Below are 6,398 nucleotides of genomic sequence, written 5' to 3'. Positions count from 1 at the left end.
GCTCTTATACTCATTTACCAGGAATGTAACAGTGTCTTTATTCAAAAATACAAAATAAATTATCTGTAGGCATGGGCAATGACAGCAGTAAACCATTCTATGTTGTCAGCTGAAACGAGTAACTGATGGTTATAGTGATTTTCTTAAACATCAGCCAGCCTTCAGTCATCTTCAACAGACCTCTCTTAAACTTATTGGTGAGGAATGCTGCCTCGAGCTTCCTCTCACAGCTCATTAATGATGGTAAAGCCCTATTCTAGGAATTAGAACATGCCACCTCCCACAGCACTTCCCATTCCACCCATTCTGTCCATTCCAGGATCCTTCTCTTCTTTAGGAATTTCTGTGACTACAACTTCTGCTGTAGTTAACAGAGAGGCCACTCCAGCAGCATCTAGTAATGCAGTTCTTACAACCCTAGTTGGATCAATGATTCTTTTTTCCACCATATTCACAAAATCTCCAAGCATAGCATCATAACCAACTTCTGAAGAGCTCTGCAAAATGTTCTCAACTATCAGTGATCCTTCAATACCTGCATTCTTAGCAATGGTCATTGCAGGAATTTTGAGTGTTTTTTAAATAATTTCTATACCAGTTTTTTGATCTTCATTAGCTGGAGTTATTGAATCCAAGGCTGGAAGGCACTGAAGCAGGACACAGGCCCCTCCCTAAACAATGCCTTCTTCAACAGCAGCTCGGGTAGCATTAAGGGCATCTGTAACTCTGTCTTTCTTTTCATTCACTTCAACATCACTTGTCCCACCAAACTTTAGCACAGCAACACCATCTGAGAGTTTTGCTAGACGTTCATTCACTTTTTCCTTTCCATATTCACTAGTTGTGATGTCCAAGTGCTCGAGGATTTCTTGAATATGCTTTTCAATTTGAGCCTTGTCACCTTATCCTTTCAAGAGCATGGCATCATCTTTGGTCACAATGACCTCTCCAACTTTTCCTAAGTCATGAGGCTGAACATCTTCAAGATTTAGAGTTAGTCCTTCTTCTCCAAATACTGCACTGCCAGGAGCAATAGCCATGTCTTTAAGCTGATTCTTTCTATTGTCACCAAAACCTGGAGCTTTGACTGCTACAGCCTGAAGACCAACTTTCAGCCTATTCAAAACAAGGGTACTTAGAGGTTCTCCATCAACATCTTCAGCAATTACGACCAAGGGCTTACAGTGAGTGTTGGCAATTTCAAGAGCAGGAACAATGGACTGGACACTAGAAATTTCTTTTCACTTGAAAGAACATAGGCAACTTGGAATTCACATTTCTGACCTTTTGATGTATTAATAAAGTATGGAGAGATATACCCTCTATCAAACTTCATGCCTTCAATAATTTCTAGTTCATCATTCAGTGTTTTCCCATCCTTTCCTGTGATAACGCCCTTTCTTCCAACCTTTTTCATCGCATCAGAAATGATGTTGCCAATTTCTTTGTCTCCATTTGCAGAAATCGTAGCAATCTGGGCGATCTATTTCAGGGTTGTCACAGGTTTAGACTGCTTCTTAAGTTAAGCAAGTACAGCATCAGCAGCTAACATCACACCTCTCCTGATTTCCACTGGATTAGCACCTTTGCTAACCTTCTCGAAGCCTTCCTTGGCAATAGAGTGTGCCAGTACAGTAGCAGTAGTGGTGTCATCCCCAGCCTCTTCGTTTGTGTTACTGGCAACATCTTGAACAAGTTTAGTGCCAACATTTTTATATTTATTTTTTAAGTCAATGGACTTTGCAACAGTCCATCTTTTGTCACTTAGGGACTTGCCCAACTCAGTAATCACTGTCCTTCCCTTGGACCCCACAGTAACAGTTACAGCATCGGCTAAAAGGTCTACACCTTGAAGCCTTAAGGTCGGGCATCTGCACCAGATTTTACATCTTCGGCATAAGCCCGAGTAAGATGAGGAACCAGGGCCCTGGACACTGGCCTAATCTGGTGAAGGACTGTGGGCAATCGAAGCATTTCTGTGAGGCAGTGGCACGGCGTGCAGGTGACAAAACAGGCCATCGGCAGTGGGTGAAGGCGGAATTTTTTTTAAGATCAGGAATAAGACAAGAACATCTGCTTTCAGTGATTATTTTTACGTTTTTATCCAGAGGTTCTCGCCAATATAATATAAAAATGAAATTAAAAACTAAGGCATACAGAAAGATTAAAAAGGAGAGACTATAATTGTTCTTCTCAGACATTATGCATTGTATATTTTAAATATTAAATGTATGTTAAAAAGTCTGTAAGATAGCAAGAAAGTTTAACAAAGTTATTTGATAAAAATCAAGATAAAAATGTAATTGCAAGTTTCTAATAGTGATGGGGTTGCTTGCATTGAACCCAGCCTTCTACTTGGAACAATTATAAATTTTGAAGAAAAAAAATTTTTAACTCTCTTTTGAACAGAGATGAAAAACAAAAATTTGGAGCAATCTCAAATTTTGAAAGAAGGGACCTTGCCTGGGGCAAATTAGCATTTATATGCTAATTTATATGCTAATTTATAAATTAGCATGTATATGCTAATTTATATTTATAAGTTATATAAATGCATATATATATATGCATTTATATCCTTCTGCCTAAGGAACCCCCTGATGCTCTCTTTGAGCATCTAGAACTAAATCAGAAAGCAGCAGCCTCACTGATCTACTGTCTCTCCTTAAAGGATCTGTCGTTCCTCAGATTTCAGGCTACCTGGCTATCCTAAAATCTCAGCTCTAGGATGGGTTTAAGAAAAATTATGATTCTGTAGTTTATCTAGAATTTTCTTGTTGTTAGGGCAAAGGCACCCCTCTTTCCCATTTTCTACAAACTCACATAGAAGCAGAATTCCCCTACCCCACCCACTCTTTCGCAAAGCCCTGCCCACGTTCCAGAAGGGCCAGCTCCCACTTGAGTCCAGATTTCAGGTGCTGGCAGAAAGACTGCCCACAGATAGATACTTTTTAAATTTAATATCGTATTTTTCACATTGTCCACTATTACAGTTGGGACCTCAGGATGAAGCTCCCTCAGCGTTGCGCTCCGAGCCACCAAGGGAAAACGGCGGGGCTGGCGTCTTTCCTGCCACGTTGCGGCCTGGAAGCCGCTAGAAGAGCCTTAGGGAGTTGCTGGGTGCACTTCCCCCCCTTCCGCTTCTTAAACATCCAGCCGCAATCAACATTTGAGAAGCCTTTCTATTTTTTTAATATTTAATATTTAATATTTATTTAAATATTTATTAAATATTTATTTTATTTTATTTTATTTATTTGGCTGTGCCGGGTCTTAGTTGCAGCAAGCAGGATCTTCATTGCCGCATGCAGGCTCTTAGTTGTGGTATGTGGGATCTAGTTCCCTGACCAGGGATCGAACCTGGGCCCCCTGCATTGGGAGCGTGGAGTCTTAGCCACTGGACCACCAGGGAAGTTCTGAGGAGCCTTTTTTAAACACTCAGGCCTGTTGGTTTCAGAATGTATTTAAGTGGTGCTGCTACATTATGTTGCAGAGGACTCACAGAGGACTGTGAGGTCTTGTTATTTCCCCTCCTCCCACCCCTGCTCTCCATGGCGCAGCCTTCTTGAGCAGAAGTCTGTATTTTGTTTTTAGAGTTATTATTTAGGTAGGGTTCATTCTTGGTCATTGCTATGAAGTATTTTGTTGTATGAAGATATCAAATTTTACCCATTCTGGTTAAAGAAGATATGAGATAGACACACACACACACACACACACACACACACACACACACACACACACACACTAGAGTATTACTCAGCCATAAAAAAGAATGAAATAATGCCATTTGCAGCAACATGGATGGACCTAGAAGTTACCATACTAAGTGAAGTAAGCCAGACAGCAAAAGATAAATACCATATGATATTACTTATATGTGGAATCTAAAATATGAGACAAATGAACCTATCTATGAAACAGACTCACAGACAGAGAACAGACTCACGGTTGGCAAGGGGGAGGAGGGTGGGGAGGGATTGGCAGTTGGGGATTAGCAGATGCAAACTATTATATACAGAATAAACAGCAAAGTCTTACTGTATAGCACAGGGAACTATATTCAATATCCTGTAATAAATCATAATGGAAAAGAATATGAGAAAGAATATATATATTCATAGCTGAATCACTTTGCTGTGCAACAGAAATTAAGACAACATTGTAAATCAACTATACTTCAATAAAATTAATTTAAAAACATACTGCCCATTCTGTGTTTAATAGACATTTGGGTTGTTTCTATTGGCTAATACAAAATAAATTAGTCAAGAATATTTTTGAAAAGGTCTTTTAATGCATTCTATTGACAGGATATTGCTGGTCTTCAGGAATATGTATATTCAAGGTTAAGACATAATGCTAAATTCTTTTCCAAAGTCCTTATACCAATCCTTTTCCAGCCTTGTATGATAAATCCAGTTATTCCACATCTCTCCATAACAAAGCTTTATGATACTTTATAAATTTAAACCATTCTGGTGAGTATAGAAGAACCTCACTATTTGAATTTCCCTGATGATTAATGTGGTGAACAGTTTCATATGTGCAATGGCCACTTGGTTAGTCTAAACTTTTAAAGTGCCAGTAAACATCTCTCATCCATTTTTCTATTCATTTGTCTTTATTTTTCTTACCAGTCATATTTGTTAGCAAATATCTTCTTCCCCTCTTTGTGTCACTCTCTTAAAGTTATCTATTGATGAACAGCATTTTAATGTAATGCTACTTATCAACATTTTTTTGTGTCCTGTTTTTAAAATGTTTTTCTATACTCAAAATCCTCAAGAGATTTTCCCCTTCAGGAATGTCTTGGCTGTTTTTTGGTCCTTTGCATTTCTTTGTAACTCTTGGGCTCAACTTGTTAAATTATATTTTAAAATATCTTTTGGCATTTTTATTAGCTGATTTTAAGAATTTTTTCCCTTTGATTTTCAGGAAATTTACCTATGATGCTTCCACATGTGATTTTCTTTGTACTTATTCTGCTCTGGATCTGTTGTGTTTCTTCAATATGTGGCTATAGATGTTTCATCACTTTTGCAAAAATTTCAGCCTTTATCTCTTCAAATATTGATTCTTTCCCAATTTGCTCTCTGCTCCTAATAGAGATCAATTGCATATATGTTATAACTTTTCACTATGTCTTCATGTGTCTCTTATCTATGTTTTACCATATTTTTTCTCTTGGTGCTTCAGTTTGCCAATCCTCCTTCATCCATGTTAATCAGCTTTAAACTCACCTACCGAGTCCTCAGATTTAATTATTTTATATTTTAGTTCTAAATTTTTCTTAGATTTCTTTTTGTGAATTTTAACTTTCTGGTAAAATTCTTTTCTTCCATTTTCCTAAATATCTTAATCACAGTTATTTTAAAGCCCCTGTAAGTAGACTCCAATACTATATGTATTTCCTGTGTGTTTATTTCTACTGTTTTTTTTTTTAAATCTACTGGTTTCTGCTCATTAGAATGTATTTCTTGGTATAAATTTTATTTTTATATAGTTGAATATACAGTAGTTTTATTGAGTGCAGGATATTTTACATGAAAATTTCTAGAAATAATTTAAGGACCAGAATGATGATATCTTTCTCTATAAAGGACTTAATTTTGCTTCTGTTCCTCTATTAAGGCATGTGGGGGCAGATTATACAGTCTGTACAAACCTGGGCTTCAGTTTTGTCAATTCTGTTCTATTATTGTGAGCAATCACTCATAAAGCGCACCTATTCAGTCATCCAATTAAAAGCTAAAGTCGGTACCAGGGCCCCTTCTCCTTGGAAACCTTCATACTCTAATTTTTTTCTCCTTCCCTCTCTCTCCACCCCGGCACTATGAGACTGCCTAAAGCTTTGCTTAGTTTCTTGGCCTCTTGGTCACCTTTCACCTGGTTTATCCTCTACTCTGCTTCTATTATACTCATCTTAGAATCTGGATAGATGCTTAATGTTTGGCAAAAAAGCTATGCCAGATGTTGGGCTAATTTCAGTCCCTCTCTTCTCTCTCAGATCTTAGCCTGTTAGGTTCTCATGACTTTCTGACTGCTTCCAGTTTCTACAGTTTTGTTTTGCCTGAGAAGCTTATTAGAGTAATAAGAACTTACACAACTGTAGGGGAATCTGGAAAACAAAGATCCAAAGGAAGAAACTGAAGAATCAGAGACAATTCACTAACTAGCGCTCCTGAAGCCAGGTGCTCCCATTTGCTGAAGTGAGAACACAAAGGGATGTTAGTGGAGAGGCCTATGGAAGGCCACTGCTTCTGGATCCGGTGTGGAGCTTAGGACCACGACTGATCATCAGGGCTAGCAATCATGAAGAGGAGTTAAATATAGTGGGGAAAAGAAAGGACAAGGTGGAAACCACGGACATCTCTGCCTCTATTTCTCACCACGTC

General features: G+C 38.2%; 1 pseudogene; it reads right to left on the bottom strand.

The window, feature by feature from the left end:
* Nucleotides 1-263: 263 nt before the first annotated feature.
* On the bottom strand, nt 264-1,974 carry LOC103091233 (60 kDa heat shock protein, mitochondrial pseudogene; annotated as a pseudogene).
* Between the last annotated feature and the right edge of the window lie 4,424 nt (nt 1,975-6,398).

Source organism: Lipotes vexillifer, unplaced genomic scaffold, assembly GCF_000442215.2.
Source record: "Lipotes vexillifer unplaced genomic scaffold, Lipotes_vexillifer_v1.1 scaffold49, whole genome shotgun sequence".
In the NCBI taxonomy this organism is placed as follows: domain Eukaryota; kingdom Metazoa; phylum Chordata; class Mammalia; order Artiodactyla; family Lipotidae; genus Lipotes; species Lipotes vexillifer.
Note: the sequence above shows the minus strand (reverse complement) of the source record. Positions and strands in the feature narration are given on the sequence as shown.